Source organism: Tenrec ecaudatus, chromosome 3 (assembly GCF_050624435.1).
Source record: "Tenrec ecaudatus isolate mTenEca1 chromosome 3, mTenEca1.hap1, whole genome shotgun sequence".
NCBI lineage: Eukaryota > Metazoa > Chordata > Mammalia > Afrosoricida > Tenrecidae > Tenrec > Tenrec ecaudatus.
The window spans coordinates 50614643-50634615 of NC_134532.1; the positions used below are offsets into that span (position 1 = coordinate 50614643).

At 40.1% G+C, this 19973-nt stretch overlaps 1 pseudogene; it reads right to left on the reverse strand.

The window, feature by feature from the left end:
• Nucleotides 1-15338: 15338 nt before the first annotated feature.
• Nucleotides 15339-15959, reverse strand: LOC142443398 (ubiquitin-conjugating enzyme E2 E3 pseudogene; annotated as a pseudogene).
• Nucleotides 15960-19973: the final 4014 nt, after the last annotated feature.

The window sequence follows — 19973 nt, forward strand, 5'->3', positions numbered from 1 at the left end:
CACAGTGGTCTTTAGTCACCTTTCAAGTCCAGTCTTTGTGTCAACAAGCCTGTGACAATCCCAGGGTTTGTAGTTGAAATTGTATGGCTAGAATATACCAAGAGCTTAGTAAAGTCCTAGAAGATAGGAGAGAGAAAATAAAATAAAAGACTCAGACACATTTTATGGTAGCATGCTTACTGTAAGGGCGAAACTAAGGAATAGGAAGGAAGACAGGACAAGGGAGAGCAGAAACAGAAATAGCTTTATTAGGTGGGGGGGAGCTCCCGGACGAGGTTCCAGGACCTAGGCCAACAGGTCAGGGAAGTTGTGCTCAGCAGCTGAGGTTGAGGAATATTAAAGGGGTGGTAAGAAATGTAGGGCAATTAGCATATGGGGTCTGGAAACAAGGAGGGAGAATTGCTTGTGGATTCCTTGCTGCTTTCTTTGAACCAGTAACATCTGGTTTCACTGGTTATCTTATCTGGAGCCCAGCTGCTGCTGACCTTTGGGATGTGCAGGGAAGGGCATGCAGGGTCTGGACCTGCTTCAGTTTAGTCCAAAAGGGGGCTGCCTAGTTCACACCCGACCCAAACACTTACCTCTGGGATGGCCATGATCTCAGCAGCCAGATTTATGCAAAAAGAGGGAGGAAGAGAGAGTCAATCTTTACTGTCGGGATATTTGTAGGTAGCTATAAGCTATGCACATTCAGTAGTTACATACATCACAAGGTGGGTGGTAACCACAGTAAAATCTCTGAGCTCACTGGTGAGGAAACCTAATACCTGCATAGGGGGAAAGCATGAGGGGGGATGGGTGCTGTGGCAGGAGGGGAAAACAAGAATGTTTGCTTTTATAGAGAGATAGAATCAACCATGTGCTCACTTTAAGGCAGCATAGGTGTTAGGGGAGAATCTGTGAGAATGATGTTTAAAGCAGAATAATGTACTTGTACTTTACGCTAACATACCAAAGTGGTGGCTTTCCTACCGTGGAATACTAGCTTTCCAGATCCCCTCTGTTATAAGTTAGGGAATATAGCCCTAGTCATATTTCCCTCGGTCTTATTTACCCACAGTCCGGAACTGAACTCACCCTGTTGATAGACTAACCAACCATGCAAGTCAGATCAAAAGGACAGTACAGACCCAAGGACAGAATTTAGGAAATGAGGAGGAATAGAAACAAGAACACCTTGAAGAAAGTGAGATGAGTGATAGTGGGTTGCTGTTGTTGTGGTTGATAGTTGTCCTCAATTAAGTTCCAGCTCCCAGAGAACCCATGTACAACAGAATGAAACACTGCCAAGTCCTGCTCCATCTCACAGCTGTTGTTCTGTTTGTGCTCTATTTCACTGCCCGTCTACTTTCCCAAGCATGATATACTTTTCCAGGCACTGGTTTCTCCTGATAACATATCCAAAGCACATAAGACAACATCTCCTAAGGCACACTTCTCAGGAGCATTCTCGATGTACTTCTTCTGAGACAGATTGGTTAGTTCTTCTTGAAGTCCATGGTTCTTTCAATATACTTCACCAAATGATAATTCACATGATGCAGAAAGTATCAAAAGAGGATGGAAGGAATGCACAAAGCAAAAGGTAGTGTATGATCAAGGACCTATGTTACTGAAGGAAGAAGTCCAAATAGTACTGAAGATATTAGAAAAAAATGAGGCTCCAGCAGTTGACAGAATACCAGCTGAAATGTTTCAACCAGCTGATGAAGCACAGGAATCACTTATTTCTTTATGAAAGAAATTTAAAACTCAGCTACCTGACCCCTCAAAAAAAACAACTGTAGCAATTATCAACCAATAGAATTAGTACCACATGCACATAACATTCTGCAGAAGATAATTCAATAATGATTGCTGCTGTACTTCAGCAGGGAGACTCCAGAAATGCAATCTGGATTCAGAAGAGAATGTGAAATAAGCCGTCATTGCTGACATCAGATGGGTCTTGCCTGAAAGCTAACAGAAAGATGTTTACTTGTGTTTCATTGACTATGCAAAAGCATTTAACTGTGTGGATCTGTGGCAGATAGATTTATGTCAACTTGAAGATGTATGAATGTGTAATGGTGGAATCCAACCTGCCAGTCAGGTCACAGCCTCACAGTGCCTCCTTGGGGGTGTGGACATCTAATAATTGGAGAATATTGAAATTTCCATCTCTCTGCCATTCCATCTTCCTGCTTGATGTAACTCTCTTCCTTTAGGGGTAGCCCCATGTAGGCTGCTTGAGCCTGAGAGTTTTGGGCGCCCTTCCACACTACGACTGACCTTGGATCCATCTGATCCCGCATCCACTGGCCTGTTATCTTCCACATCCAGCTTCACCTTTGTACATCATCAGCCTGCAGCTCTGTGGGTGTGCAGAGGACCCTGCCCTGCATCAGACTTGTCACCTTGAGTTAGACTTGGGTTGGGTGCCTTGTTGGTATAATATTACTTCTTGATAGAAAACTCTTTCTTATACATATATGAGTGTCAACTGGATTTGTTTCTCTAGACAACCTGGTCTACCACAGGATCATAGCATTGAGAAGAATTCAACTTTGAGAACATGGAGTTGTGCTCATATAGAACTTGTACATGGACCTAGAGGCTCTTATCTATAAAGAAGAGACTATCTTGTGGTTTAGAATCAGGAAAGTTGTATGTCAGAATTGTATCCTTTCATCATGCTTATTCAATCTATATGCTAAGCAAATCATCTAAGAAGCTGGAGTTTCTGAAGATGAACTTGGCATTATACTTCTCATTTTCTAGGAGGAAAGCTTTTTAACATTTGTCAATCTACACATGACACACCTTGCATGCTTAAAAGGATGGAAACCTGTACGGATTCCAACACAGTGTAAAGAAAATAAAACTCTCGTTATGGGACCAATAGATAATATGATAAATAGGGGAAATATTGAAGTTGTCAGGATTTCATCTCGTTTGGACACATGTTTGCATTGGGCTAATCTGCTGTACAAGATCTCTTTAAAGTACTGCAGGGGAAAGAAGTCACCTTGACGACAGAGGTGCACCTTTTTTCATTCCCATCATGTGCATGTGCAAGTTGGATATTGAGGAAGGAAGACCAAAGAAGAATCAATTCATTTGAATTATAGTATTGGCAAAGAATGCTGAAAGTACCATGGACTTCCAGAAGATAGTACCTTAAGGGGATTGAAATTTTTAAGTCAAAACTGATGAGGTTGTGGGGAGAGTGAAAGTATTAGCCTGCTGTTAGTTAAAATACAAGAATTATAACCATATCAGATTTAGTTGTCGGAATTTTAAAATGCAGCAGTCCCCCACTTGCAGTACAAATTGATTCTAAGCTTAATTAGTGGAGCAAATCTTCTAATTCAGGAAGATGGTAAACTAGGCCAGTAAGGTAGGCAGAAAAACAGTAGCATCCCCTTTAGATAAGCAATGGAGTCTAATGCTTCAGGGACCCATGGCCTGGTAACCCCTTGAGAAATATATGCATAGATACTTGTTATCTGTGGATGTTACACAAACCTGCTTTTTGCCACATAATTTGGGGTACAAGCATGCACACACACTCCAGCAGGCACACACACCTGCACATGCCAGATGAACCTCAAATGCCAGTGTCTTAAGGTGAACTTGACCTGCAGGCAACGATGCAAATGCACACACCTGAGCATTTCCAACCAGTTGATCCAAAGGGACTCCTAATTTACCTCGCAAATGGCACATTCTGTTCCAGGGCTCTGGCTACATCAGAGTAGCTGCATGTGGCTTGTCATTTGGAGTGTCTCAAGGGAGTGAACTATAGCCCCTTTGAACCTCCAAAAGAGGTCATGAAGCTGCGATCTGATTGAATGGTGAAAGTCCACCCCTTTGGAAGTTGACAGGAGATTACGTAGCTGCACATCACCAAACACCTAATTTTTAATGGTGTGCTCCTTTTCCTTTATTTACTAATTTTCATTAGTTCAATGATGGGTTCACTGGCCACTGTTCTCAATCCATTTTCTGTCCCTGCTACATTACCAGTTGTGGTCTACAAAGTGATGGTACACAATTCTAGGCTGATACCATGAAGCAACATCCTAGACTGCCTGCCTTCAAAAGGCTGGTTAAGTACACGTTGAATGTGTCCTACAAGCACAGTTGTACTCAGAGAGATTCGTGAAGGGAATTTTATTGGTCACTTCGTTCATTAAATATACTTTCATCTCACGTCTGACAATTGGGACCATGAGAACAACATATTAATAGGCTGATCCAGACAGACAGAAATAAAGAAGCAGAACCAGAGTTACGAGAGGATAAGACTACAATAAGCATTCTGGAGACTACATTGCTCACCTGTGGTGTATCCAAGTGTCACATAGCCTTGGCTTCAAGACCTCATGGGATATTTGTGAAACTAGGTATCCACAACCTGAAAAGTTGACTCTTCCATCACTTTGGATTTCACATGGCTTCCTTGAAACCAGAAATTCACAGTTCTTTTAAAGCCAAGAAAGTTATGGAGAATATTTTGATTAAAAAAATGAAAAACAAAACATGGGCATACATTTGCAAAATTTTACTTATTTTGACTATTTTTATAATAGAAAAACAATGGGGACAGTCAAAAATGGACTCTAGACAGATAAACATCTGTATTTATATAATGGAATGTTATGGAATATCGCTTAAAAACATGATGAGTCTGTTAGTCATTTTAAGACATGGACTTAGCAAGAGAACATTCAGATTAGGAATGTTAATCAGTCTCACAAGGATAACTATTTTATGAAATAATTATTATAAGAAATTAAGAAAATGTTTTCATAGGAAAAGATAAGGTTTCAATGACTGCAAGGGTGCTGGAATGTGGTGGGGGCAGTAATCAGAAAGGGTCATAAAATTTTGAAGGAAGAGAGACAAAAAGAGAACTGCATAAAGTGGGGGAGGGGTAGAACTGGGTCACTTTTACTGATTTGACTTGATGAGATGGGCAGTGCAACTATACAGAATATGTTTTTATTTCAACTATTGTGTTCTACACACAAAAATCATAAAGAAGTATTTAAAATATATAAAAATGAATAAATACCAAGATAAATAAATGAAAGAGTTAAAGTATATTGTGCCAACCTGGCTGATAAACACATGAGGTTAATTGAAGGGTGGAGAGATAAATGTCTCAGTCAGTGAGCCTCACCTTTCAAGTTCTCGGGCCTCTACCTTTCTGATGATAAGATCAGGTTGCACCTGCCTTAGCCAGTTCCCTGTTACCACTGGCAAGGCTCACTTCTTGCAACACTTCCTGAGGAGAAGCTACATGGACCTACCCCGATGCAACCCTGGGTGCTGGTTACACGTTCACTGATTCGGCTTTCCTCCTGCACTTGGCATCATTGTGTGTATTTTATGAAATGAAGGAGAACTTTATGGATTGGTGTTGGACACATGGGCTAATGTTGGACTTGTGGGCTTGGGCAGCACTGGGTTGGAATGTTTTCTTGATGTGCACTAACCCTTTATATAAAACTGGCTTATATATACAAGTAAGTTTCTGTGTATTTGTTTCTCTAATATACCCAGACTGACACAATAAATAAAGTGAAATTTTCTTATAAAAAATATAGGTTGAGAAATGTGGCCGAGTTAAAAACCATTCTGATTCTTTACACATTAGATATCAACATTTCTCTGAGTCTCAATTTAAAAAAGGGAAAAGAAAAACTGAAGATGACATAGATTCTTTATTAATATAAAATTCATTTTAACATAGGAACAAACAGACTGTTTAAGGCACAGGTATATATTGTTTAGACATTGCAATGTGGAACTGTAGAAACATAGAAGAAATTCATATGCATTGAAAATGACGTGGTGTGTGGATCTTAAATACCAGAACAACAACAATTAAAAATGTAAGACCAATAACTACCAAACAAAAACCCAGCCTGATCCTGTATAAGAATTATTTACATAGGATTGTGTTTAGAAGAAAGACGTTTCCTTTTCAAAATCCAGTTTCTCTATTTCTAAAGTGATAATTATTTATTCCTGAGATCCTAGCTCACATAGGTCTCAGACATAGATGCCCTTCAATCTCAGAGTTCTACTGGGGTTGTCGCTTGGAATTATGCTGTGGTAGTTACAAAATCTCTTGTCAATTTGTACATGGGGACAAACTGACCTTAAATATAGAACTTGCTTTGTTAGACTTAAAAACTGTTTTGTTTCACTTTCCTGAGAATGCTTTACCAGTTTCACACAAGAACTTGCCTTCCCCCTCCCCTTGTTTGGCAAGACGCCCCACAAGGAAGTATAAAACCTGTTCAGGGCCCTCGCCTTACAGACTGATCCTGTCTCAGTTGCGGGTGTGGGTCTAAATTCGTATCTGTCTGAATAAAGCTTTACTGTTTCCATCTCTGTTTCAGTGAGTGGTCTGGGTGAGGGTCTTGCTCGCTAACAAAAAGTTGTGTGATTCATTGGTGCTATAGGGCATCCTGACTGGCTCATATCTTCCCTGTGGCCCCTCTGTAAAGGGATGTTCAATCTCTACAGATGGGCATTGGGTCTCCACTCCATGTGCCTCCTCATTTACATTGGGGATGGTTTTATTCTGGGTCTTAGATGCCTGATACCTGATCCCATTGACACTTCATGATCATACAGGCTGGTGTGCTTCTTCCATGTGGACTTTTTTGCTTCTGAGATAGAGGGCCATTTGTTTGTCTCCAAGCCTTTAAGATGCTAGATGCTATATCTTTGATAACAGTACACCATCAGCTTTCTTCACCGCATTTGCTTATGTACACATTTTATCTTCAGCAATGTTGTTGGGAAGGTGAGCATCACAGAATGTCAGATTGTTAGAACTAAGCGTTCTTGTGTTAAGGGAGTACTTGATTTGATGCCCAATATCCTTCTGCAACCTTAATTCTCATCATATAGATATGAGTATATAGATCTATTCCCCTCTCATTATGTATATATTTACATATGTACATTTTATTTATACCCTAAAGAAATAAAGAATACAACACAAACAGACATATACACACCTATGTTTATTGCTGCATTTTCCAAAATATCAAAAACAAGGAAACAACCAAGGACACCTATTATAAAGGAATAGACAAACCCTGGCAATAGAATATCATGCATCAATTAAAACAAAATGACTGTCGGGTTAGAAACAAGTGGAGTGAGGCGAGGATTGCAGACTCTCAGTTCCCATTACACTGCATAGACCATATCTCTGCAAAGATGGTCAATGTATCCCAAGCCCAAGGAACTTTCTGTAAGAAGTGCGGCAAACATCGACCTCACAAAGTGACCCAGTATAAGAAGGTCAAGGATTCCCTGTACGCACAATGAAAGAGGCCCTATAATGGGAAGCAGAGTGGCTGTGGTGGGCAGACAAGGCCAATTTTCTGGAAGAAGGCAAAAACCACAGAGAAGATCATGCTGAGATTAATGTGTTGAGCTTAACTGTAGATCCAAGAAGATGCTGGCCATTTAAAATGCAAGCATTCTGAACTGGGAGGTGATAAGAGAAAAAGGGCCAAGTGATCCCGGTCTAAGCCTTGTTTTATCTTGTAAATTTGAAAAAAGTGTTGATTCAATAGTCATATTATCTGTAAGCATATAGAGCTATATACTTACTTGGGGGAAAAATGACTGAAACACCATGAGGCATGAAACAAAGTATGCTTTGCAAACTCAGTCAATCCTCCAAACATAAATATTTACTAACACTAGCATTATAATGAAAACCAAACATAAAGAAACTTGGATTATACTTGAAAAGATAAGCCTTTGATGACTGTGAGGAGGCAGGGGCAGGGAGGAAACAGGGATAGGAGAGGGATAGGTTATTGAGGAAGATGGGGCAGAGAAAAGAGACTATTATATGGACTGTTTAAAATATTACTTTTGATTTCCATTTCTTGAGAGATGGACTGTGTAAATATATACAGCGTACATATTTCTTAAAAAACCCTTCAAGATTTCTTATTCCTCCAATCTAAATATAGGTCTGAGTGACTAACAAAAAATAAAAAACCAAAAAGCAGGAAGAGTAAAACTGAATGGATTAGGGTCTTTAGCTATAGAAAAAAAGTTCAAACAAAACGACAAAAGAAATCAGTAAAGGCTTTTTTTAATGGGTACCCAACTTACTAAGAACCATTGACTTAATTTATCTGTTATGCTGGAAACTGAGAGCAGCATAGTAAAATGCTTAGTCAAACAGACATAAACAAAGATGCAAATGAAGACTGGGGACAAGAGAAAAGAAAATGTTGGTGGTGGTTTTTAAATTGCAATATGCTTTTTTTCCCCAGAGTTGTTAATGAACACATTTCCCTGGCAGAGAAATTCATTCTATCTCAGTGTCCAATAGAAATTGTCCTCTGTCAAAAGTCTTTTAAGTCATTTTTCCATGATGGCCTGATGAAGCCCTGAGCACTTCTCATTGTGAGCCCAACTTCTGCATTTTCACTGGTCATTTCAATAGCAATGATCAACAAGCCTGGCCACAACCTTCGAAGGGGAGCACCTGATCTGAGTAGTTTGGGAAGGTAAAAATCTTGTGGCCCATTGACCATGGAGGACAGACCAATGTACATAAGGCATTGAATGGGACATTACATGATTCAGAAAAGAAAAAAAACAACAAAACGACACCCATGTGATTTTAGGTGAAACAATGAAATAATCAGAAACCTCGGGAATTTAATGTGTTCTTTCTCTCTGAATTGCTAATTTTCAATCATTCAATGATGTGTTCAATTGTCACTAAGACAAGGCCCATTATCAGGTTTATGCTCACTTTATTACGTCTGTCTACTTAGAACTGTTTTTAAAGGAAAGACTTAGCCCATTCAATTTTCTTGTTTCTTTTTAATATGATGTACTTTCTTCCTGAATTGCTAATTAACAAGTCTAAGAAGTTGGGAAGCATGCCCTCCACCCACCACTTTTCCTTAGTTTGTCTTTCTGTCATGGCTTCCGTGTTGTGATTCAAATGCAAAAAGTGTTTCAAATGCAAGCAGGGTTACCCAGAGCTCTTAGCAGAACTTCCAGACTAAGAAGAAACTACTAACAATGGATCAGTTGCCACTCCAGGCCCTGAGCTTCACATCCAGGCCACTCCCTCCAGGAGTCCCTCACTATCTCCAGGCCCTGTCCCTTGGCAAAGACCCCACCCCTACCCAGGTGATGCAACTTCCTGCCGAAACCACTTCCTCTGACTGAGAAGGTGCAGCCTGAGTATCCTAAGTGGGTAAGTGAGTCTCTATGTTTCTTTGCTGACCCTAGGCTCGGAGTCCCCTCCAGGCCTGGCATCCCCAGCTGTGCCCCGATCCCCACGGATATTACTTTTCCTGTACCCTGTCTGCCCGCGACCCAGGTCACTGTGACCCCCTAGGATATTTCCAGTTAAATCCTTTCTGAGCTGGTTACTAGCCTCTCTGCCTTCTGCCCTGGGAATACTACGGCCCCCTTTCCTGCTTAGGCCCCCTTTCCTCATTCGCCCTCACCCCTCGCGCCAGAAATGCCCAATTGAGGGGGGGGGTTCTTGCCTAAGGCCCGTTCCCTCCTTGTCAGTTATCGGGCATGAGAGCAGGGGACCCCAGAGTGGCCTTTACTGAAAGGAGAGGCCAGCCTTGCAGTTATCAGGCTACTCCACTGATGACCGAGGATTGTATTAGAGCTTAACTTCTCAGCACCTTCCTTTGAAACAGGGTACCAGAGCAGTGACAGCCCCCGCATAGATTAGTCCTCACTTGGATTGCAGAGTCCCACATAGAGTAAGCCTCCATTGAACGCCTTCTGACCAGGAAGCAAGGTTGTAGGTACTCTGGACCTCAGGCAGAGAGGGCTTTAGAGTGAGGATTACCTTCACCTCTCTCCAGGCAGCCGGGGGAGGGGCGGTCTTTCTTAGAAGCTTGCAAGCCTGTGTGTCCTTGATGGGGGTCAGCAAACTGAAGACAGTACAGGGGTCTCCTAGCTATCCCTTATCAGTCCTGCCCTGACTGCTTGGGTCAGAAGGCCCTGGACCACTCGGAAGTGTCTGTCATTGCCCACCAATCATGCTTTTGTGGCAGTTTCTTTTGTCCTACCCCTTCCCCACAACCTCTTTATCTCACATCTTAATTGTGAACTTGGGAAGCCATTTCAACCTATGATGCCTTCGCTCACCCAGATGATGTATTTGTGACTTTGTGCTGTGTTTGTCACTTAAGATTTAACAAATGTTCCCTTTAAGCTATATTTAAAATGGGGTCTCCTTTTTACTCTAAAACATCTTTCCTGCGTGTCCTGTCCATCAATTCTGCCCATCAGAAATCAGCTTGTGCTCTGTTTTAGACTGCAAAAGGGACTCCAAGCTCAAATATAATTTAAGGAGAACATGTTTTAAGTCTTAATAGTGACAAAGAGAATACAAAGACGCAAACAGACGTCACCCAGATGAAGGAGATCATTGGTGCAGTTCAAGGAAACATTCAAGTCGGGAATCTAATTACGGTAAATAATATTAGAACAAAGGAAATTGTCACAAGTTCATGGTTGACGGACAATCATTGTTAAAAGTGGGACTACAGAAGCAGGGACAGGACCATAATTGGGACATCTATATTGTCAGAACATTTTACAAGACTGGTCCAGGGCCATCTGATGTAGGCAGTCTGGGCTAAACATAAGGAATATAGGACACCCTGGATTGGCTGGAGAATGGTGCAGGTCGTCCACTTTCCCACTTCCTCTACCTCTAGGCAAATTTAACCTATGTCCTTGCTTAATAATCAGAAATAATTCAATGGAGGCTTGATCTATGGGGAGACCCTCCAATTTGACGTTAGGCAATCACTGTTATCCATACACCTTTACTAACTGGGGTGCTAAGACTTTAATCTCTAAGACAGCCCCCCACCCCACCGGACGTGTCTCCTAATTTCTGCTGATGCAGTAACTTTCCACTGGGAGTGTGAAGAGTCCCAATTGGGGATGTCTCCCCAAATAAACCTCACCTCAGAGATTGATCCTATTTGGCTCAATTCTCTTTATCACTCCACTCTTCAATCCACTGCTACCACCCCCATACGATCCCTCTTGGCTCTTAGCACATTACTAGCCCAGATGTAAAGTCCACTCAATTTTTATATTCTCTTGATTTTCAGAATCCAGCAATTATTTATTGATATTTCAGGTTCTTTTATATTTAAATCTGGAAAAAGAATAGGTTTTCTTCACCTGTAAAGAGTCAGTTTTGAAAATCCACAGGGTAGTTTTCCTCTCTCCAATAACATCACTATGAGTCAGAACTGTCTTGATGGCAGTGATTTTGGGTTTGTGCATTAACATATTTTAGTGATACATGCCCTCAAGGTCAGCACTTTTTTGTTATTTTATTTTCATAGTGTCATAGAATTTAAATCGGTCCTTTATCCGTTATCCTACTGCAGCGGTTCTCAACCTGTGGGTTGCTACCCCTTTGGGGGAGTCGAACAACACTTTCACAGGGGTTACTTGAGACCATGGGAAGACACATATTTTTTATGGTCTTAGGAGCCAAGACACTGCTCCTCTATCTGTCTCCAGGAAGGTCTACCCACATGCAGATACGCCACATATGAGTACCCGGAGGTGAAGACTCTTACCCATGTTATACCATGATTCAAGACAAAATTTCATTTCTTATAATTAGAAATAACCATTTCACAATATATTCACATGTTATTTTTGTGATTAATCACTGTTTTAATTATGGTCAATTTGTAGCAAGGAAAATACATCCTGCAAATAATTACAATTCATAACAGTATCAAAATTACAATTATGAAATAGCAACGGAAATAATTTTATGGTTGGGGGTCACCACAAAATGAGGAACTGTATTAAAAGGTCGTGGCATTAGGAAGGTTAACAACCACTATCCTAGTGGATACAGAAAATGTTTTTTGCAACCAAATTGTAAGTATGTAAATTCTTTTTATCCTTTTGATTTATTTCCTTTGGTAACTTTCTTTATCAATTTGTTTCATTTTACTGGATAGAACTATGTCCCAATGTTAGCTCCTAATTTTAAAAATGCGCTATAATTATTCCTAGTACAAGGCAACATATAGATATATATTCTTTTTTTCCGATATATAATTCTTATATGTAGTAAGATATCATCTTATTTAAAATAGGTGACCATTTTCTCTGCCCCACTGCATGGTAGAACTTAAGTGTTCTAACCTTTTATCCAAGTGTTATTGATAGAAGGCTTGTTTTATTTACTGGCTTATTGTTCTCAGGGGCACTCCAGTGCATTCTGTTAGTGATGTCATGGGGCCTTGAACTTTTCCCGGTTTCTTGGCTGTAATTTGTATGTGAACAGATTTCCACCTTGTGGGACTCAACTGCTTTCATTTCATCAAGCTGCCAATCATTTAACCACTGGAGAAGTAGGGCTTCTTCACAGACTAATGTAGATTTTGCAAGATGATATGTTTTGCATTGTAGACATGGTGATTCTTATTTATTATTATTATTATTTAAATCATTTTATTAGGGGCTCATAGAACTCTTGTCGTAATCCATATATACATCCATTGCGTCAAGCACATTTTTGGCCCCCATCATTCTGACATGGTGACTCTTAATGAGAATTATTTTTGTGTTTCTGTTTCACAGAAGTTTTTTGTTTTAGTTCATTCATTCATCAGTATATGAGAAGCTTCAACACTACACAGAAAACTACAGGACTCTAAATCCATGACTTTCCTAACAAAATGGGTGGAAACTAATTCCACGTTTCAGGGTCCTAATATGAACAATTTTGCACTTTTGCTCATGCTGTGTTTTAAAAGACTTGTATTATTCAGCAAGGCAACTCTGTTTCCCTTGTGTACCCTTACCTCCAGTATGGGTTTAGAGTGTGGCCAGATTATTAGATGTTCATTGTCTTCCAGTCAGTACACTGTTTGATAGGTGTTAACAGCTGTTAAGGAACCTTCATAAAGCTGAAGATTCTTTCTTGTGACATTGCTGTAGGACAGTAACATTTCCCCTATTACAAATGTTATATTCACAGCTATGAGAGAGAGGCAAAGAATTATAAGTCACGTTCAGCACTTCTCTAAGGCAGCTGCTTTTCTAGGGTTTGTTTACAACCTAAGTGAAGTCACTCCCTTGCGACCTGCAGTTAACACCTTTTCTGGTCATCGATTTCTATACTTTCTCTTAAATGAAAACTGGTTCTGACTGAAGTGATGATCTCTGAAGGCAAATAGTTCACACACAGGTTATTTAAACTTCTAAGGAAGCCCGATGATTGAATTTATAGATCTCGGGGCTTTGGAACATAAGAATACAAATAGAGATGTTTTCTTGGAGAAAACTGTGAATTCTGAGACTACAACAGGAAACCCACCCTGACAACACATCTCTAACTGCCTCAGAGGCTAGTTCTTGTGCTCACATGATCATAAGCACCCCCTGTAGCCCGTTCCTGAAGGTGAGGTTTGTTCCTGGGTTCACCCTGACTTCCCTCACCGTGTCTCACACAGTAATAGCTGGCCATGTCCCACTTTCCAGCTATGGATTTACAGATATAGCACCTTCTCTATAGATGACTAATCAGGTCTTCATGAAGTCTGCATATTTGTAGCACAAACATCAGGTTATATTGAGTAATCCGCTGCAAGCCCCAGGATGGCTGTTCCAATAAGGAAGGCAGCTGGAGGAAAATTATATTGATTTATTGATCATGTAATTCTGGGTGGTTACCATTTAATCTGCCTCTGGCCTCCCCTTTATTTCCCAGTTCGAGTTCAGACCAAGGTGATCCTGGAGACAGATTATTCGAGGTACTGAAATTGGGGCAGATGTGGATCTCAGATGAGGGTCAGGTAAAAGACCCTGGAACCTGGGCACGTGAACCTATCGTAGGCCAGGTACCCTCATCCAGTAGGTATGTAATAGAGACTCAGGGAGAAATGATGTCTTTTGTCTCTGGAAGCCCCTGCAAATAAGGTCAAAGGTATTCAGTCCTGTGCCATCATCCTGGTGATGATATGTCCACTAATGACATCTTCTTTTATTCATTTTTTTTATTTGGCTGGAAATCCCTTTATTTGGGGGTGGGGGGTGGAGTGCTCTTCTGTTGATAGTGTGGCTGGTTTTAAAATTCTATATTGAAAAATGTTTTTTCCTCTGAGCTTTGATGATCTTCCCTAGGATTCTTGTGCCAAATCTAGCTGGCCAGAGGAAATCTCGAGTTTGTCTAAATCTTCTTTGTCAAGCTGTCTAGTTATTCTTGTTCTGTAGGAATTTTTGCTTTTTTATCTTTATCCATAGAGTTCTTTCATTGCACTAAACTGGTCTTTAGTTCATAAATCCTTCTTTTTAAAAAAAATCATTTTATCGGGGGCTCGTAGAATTATCTTCACAATCCATATATGCATCCGTTGTGTCAAGTACATTTGTACATTTACTGCCATAATCATTCTCCACTAATGACTGCTTGGTTGCTAATTGGTCCACACCAAGTTCTCACTTTCATTCAGAGTTCATTGAGATATCCATGTGCCAGGGTGCTTGGTCAGCATTTCTCAGGTTAGGTCCGAGAGGGGTTGGCCCGCTGTTGTTATCATGAGTAAGTCTTTGAGGACTTACTTCTCCATGAGTGGATAACCCCAGTGTGCTCTGACAGGGAGTCCCTGGCACTGGACACACAGAGTGTCCTTAGGATTGACATATTTCCAGTTTGGGGTGAAGACATACTCCACTTGAAGTATGTCCTGTGAGGTTAAGCTATTGGTCCACACAGATGTAAAGATCGCCTAGAGCCAATTTTTTTTTTCAGGAACATGTTTATTATGTTTGAGGTGATACATCAGGTACTCTCTGAGCTACAAAGGGTAAAAGGAAATCTTCTCATTACATACTGATAAAGGTAAAAGGTAAAACATTTTCACAGCAGCATGTACCACATACTCAGAAATAGATCTGGGTTTAATACAAATGACATAATTCCTAACCATCTCCAGCTACTTTTATAACTTCATACAGATAATGAATTAGGCTAAAATGCACTATAATATTTGGTAGACTTCAGGACCAGTATCCTTAGTACATCACAAAATACATTTTGATATCCCAAAGAAGCAAGACTTGCAAGTAGGCGTTTTAAACATAACTAATCTACAGCTACAAAGTTCTACTCTTGATAGCATTTACCTTTTTCAGGAGTCTCACAGTCTCCAAAGGATAAAAGCAGAGAGTAGAATCAGTATAACATATACACAGAAGTCCGTATTGTAAAGGCTATAAAGATTTGCAGCACAGTGAGAAGATGCCTTCTGCTCCTTCACACTGCATACAAATTATGTTGCGTATCTCTTGGTACACTGTCTGGCTATCCTGTCATGTTCTGCTCTGTTGGTCAAATACTGAGTGGCTATGCTTCCAACCAGAGGATCCGCAGGGTTGCAGTCTGTCCAAAGGGAACAAATAGACAGCAAAACCTTTGAAATAGTCAAAGCAGGACTCCAGTTATCTTTAAGGATGTCCAAACAGATGACTCCCTGACTGTTGATGTTGCAGTGATAGATTCTGGGGCAAAAAGTAACCTTTGGTGGCTTAAATGGATAATCTGATGAAAATGTGATATCCAGAAAAAACACACCACCTTCATATACAGAACCTGGCGAACCAAGTAGAGTTGATCTCCATTCATAAAGGTCATCTCCTTTAGGCCCAGGACTACAGTTAGGAGGAGGATCAAGAGTTATCTCAGCTAGCTTCTGGATTCTTTTAGCACTAGTGGATAACTTAGCAGTGGCTTTGCTAGAGAGTTTGGTGTTTTTCTTCTGCTGGGTGGCAGAAGGTTTTCTTTCTTCTGGTTCTTCAGGCTCCGGAGCGGCTGGGTCTCGCTGGTCTGCATCCGAACTCCCACTGCTGGTGCTGGGATTCTCATCGTCCGACCTTTACCTATCACTGGACATCTTGGTGGAGTTATTTCTTGGAAAACTCGGCTGCCCGCCCGGCCCGCTCGCACGCCACTATGGTGTGGGGCTGGAGCCAAATATTTTAGGGTTATCAGTGCACACTGGTAGAGGAGGTATATAAAATCATTTTCTGAGTCCTTTCCCTAGGTCTCAGTTAAAGGCCACTGTTAGTTTTGAAAAATGGATACAGTGGTTCCAGTGTATGTACCTTTAATTTTCTGCCTCCTGCATCTTTTGTGACCTGAGTGAACTCTGGGAATGAGGGGAGGGAAGGGATCAATGACAAAATAAGCAGTAACTTATATGCCTTATTTAACATGGGTTTCACTACGTCTTTGAGGAAGAAACCAGATGAAATTGGGATGTACAAATTAGTAAATCAGTACAACTGAACCCTCAGGCACCTTGCTTATTGGGTAACATCCCTGCATATGTCTGAAACAGAAAAGATTCCTTGAGGTCAGGACAGAGTAGAGGGGAGATCCACAAGACACCTGTGATATGGACATGATGTTGTTATCACATATAAACATTTATAAACCACTTTATTTTGCCTTCTATGAATCAGATGAAAATGATTTAATAATTTACTGAAAATGTGCCTGTGGTTCCTGGTTTTGTCTCTCTACCTACCTTAGTTCCTTACATTTAGGTAAAGTCTGAGTGAGAAGATAGTTCCACATACATAAATAGCAATGTGAGTTTCTTGATGGATTAGTCTGTAGGTAAAATTGGAATCTAGGTCCTGGATTAATGTTCTCTGTTCAAGAACAGGAGTCAATGGATAGAAATAGAACATAAGTGTCAGGAGTCAGCTGTTGGTGGAGAGATTAAAGTATGGTGACCAGATTATAACATTGGTAAAGGAGGACACCAGCAGGACACCATTGATAAAACTCATATCCTGGTGAAGTAGCCACATGACAGCCAAAAACCGTATACCCTAGCTTGTCGTGCATTCTTTCCAAAAATTGGGACTTTTAAAAAATGCCACGTGATGCGAGAAAAATTGTTAAAAATCAGGACAGTCCCACCAAAAGCGGGATGTCCGGGAAAGGGCTTTATATTTAGAATGTGCCCTTCCTAACAGCTTATGTTTTGACTTGCTTAGGGCTTATGTATTATGGTATAAAGATATAGAGCTATGATTTAAACAGTACAGTTTTGGGAGTTGGTTCCTCAATTTGAGACTTTGAGTTATAAAGTTAGGATTTGGTTTATAGAATACATTCCAAGTTGTGTTCCTGATTTTTAAATTGGAATAAATGAATTAGGCTAAATGTTTTAAATTGGTTTTTGGTATCAGGGAATGCTCAGGATATTGATAGCCATTCTGGATGGTGAGGGGCTTTTCAGGTGCTTAGGGTTTCAGTGTTTGAGGAGATTATCAGTGTGTTGTCAGGATGCTCAGCATGTTAAGGTGTAAGGGTTAATAGTCTGGGAGCTGTTATTTAGCAATGAATGGTTTGTGAATTAAGTCCCCAAAGTTATTTTTACGTATTGAAATGTAGCCTATGTTTTTTATATTTATTACCTATTTATGGCATATCTTGAAGATATGATTAGAGGAATTTTCATTTCTCTGTGGCAGCCTTATCCTTAAAAAATCTTATTCTGATTAATGTAGTTTTAATATACAGTCAGTTTTTAAAATCTGGTGAAAGTGGATATTTTTGTAGTTTTTCTGAGGTGGGGTGATGTTTTTTCTCTTTCCTCTAAGCCTGACATTTTGACCTTTTTTTTTTTAAAAAAGGAATGTTTATTAGCATATTAACATAGTGAAGTATACCCATTTTATGTTAGCTTTGTGGAGGGTTTTTTTCTCTTAACATTAAAAGCCTTTGACTTTGTTTGGTATGTTTTATATGTCTATTTTGATACTTGATAATTATCCATTCTTTTGTAATGTAAAAAAATCATTTGTTTATATTTATTGGTATATTACAGTGCTTATTTTATATTAAATCAACTCTAGGTCAGGTTTCAATTAATCATGGTATATAATTATTTTGATGTGTTGTCTGACTCTATTCCCAATAATTTTAAGAACTTTTCCATGTAGATCCATTACCAATATCAGTCTGCAGTTTTCTTGAAGTATCATTTGACCTTGGTATTAGGTTATAACTGGTCTCATAGAAAATGTTAGCAGTGTGAGGAGCGAGGACCTAGCAGCGGGTGAGGAGGTTGTGAGCCAAAAAAAAAAAGAAAGAAAATGTTAGTAATGTACTCTCACAACCATGGTTATGTTTGTACCCAATAACTTGAACTTAAATAACACAACATAAAGTGTTTATTCATACTATGTGAATACTCTGGTCTCTAGGTAACAGAATCTTCAACTTTATCTTACAGTAAACCTTGAGGTTTCTCAGAGAATTTAATTTTGATTTAGTAATGATAGACCTTTTGAGTATCCTGAATCCTACTCATCTCTCATAGATCACTTGCTCTAGCTGGGTCTGCTGGACGTGTAGCTGAGACTCCTCGGTGTAGAGGGATAAATGATTTACACAACTCTTGACAGACAAATTGGCACTCACACCTGAGTGACTGTGTGCTGCCATCACACTTGAGCCCAAGTTTGGGAAATACTCTCTCATAAGACGTGCTGGGTGAATCTTAGAGAATTTCCTTCAGCTCACTTCGAGGAGAATGATGTAAATCAATAAGGAGCAGGAATTCCTCAGTGATTTTTGTCATTGCTTTGTTATACACACACACACGAAACCCATCCTTCTTTTTAGTAAGAGAGCTTATGTTCCAGAAAATGTCGCATGAAAGGTTTGGCATTGGTTACCATGGAAATAACTTTTGTAAACATAACTAACACACTGGTATTTTGTGCATGTCTTGGGTACTGATTAGTGGATTCTGAAGTTGTTGTTGTTGTTGTTAGATGTCATTGAGTTAATTCCACATCATAGGGACCCAGTAGACAACAGAAGGAAACACTAACCTCTCCGCTGCCATACTTACAATTTAGGATGAACCCATTGTTGCCATCATGGTGTCGATCCATTTAGTTGGGGATTCCTATTTGTCCCTGCCCTTCTACTTTACCACATACAGTATCCTTCTCCAGAGACTGCTCCCTTCTGACAACATTGTCCAAAGTATGTAATATGAACTCTCGCTATCTTTACCTCTAAGTAGCACTCTGAGCTTACTTCTTCTAAGACAGATTGGTTTGTGCTTTTGGACACCAATGTTACTTCAGTATTCTTAGACAGCATTATAATTCAAATAAATGAATTCTTCAGTTTTCCTTATGCAGTGTTCAACTTCCAATACATAGGAGGCAATTGACTATACCATGATTTGGGTGAGGTGCACCTTGTCCTCAAAGTAAGATCCCTGCTCTTAAATACTATAAATAAGCCTAATTAGGCATATATACAATGTAGCTATTGATCTCTTGATGGTTAGTATCACCATTCTGGTTTTTTGTATTTTTTTCATAAGTTGTCAGTATTTCTGGAAGGCATTATAACTTAGTCAAGCTTAAATTAAGAATGTTGCTCAGGAGGGGCCTGGAAGCCAACTTTACTCTGCAACCAACCAATGTAAGAGCCCTGAGTTGAAATCTATCCTTAAGACCCGGTGAAATGGTGAGCCTTATATTCAAGGTATGCTTGATGACTGGTATACATGAGAGAGTCTAGAACAAATTGTGCTTTTCTCTAGTAGCCTGACTTGCTGATTAGTTTTAGAGGAGCACTAGTCTGCACTCTTTATCCTATAACTGCAACCTCACACAGCCCTGCCTTCAGAGACACCCTGGGGGCTGCAAAAGGGCAGTGCCAATGATATCCAAGGAGCCACTCAGGCTAATGCCTCCCTACGTTATCCCAGCATAGCCTCTTCCCAGCACATTCATTTTGTTTTCCTGCCAAACTAGGTTCCTGGGTGGAGCATGTTTCAGAAGTTCAAGCCTAGGCACTAGCTTTTTGCCTTCTCCCTAGAAGAGCAAGACTGGATGGGACACTAGAACCCAAGTCAGTAAGCCCT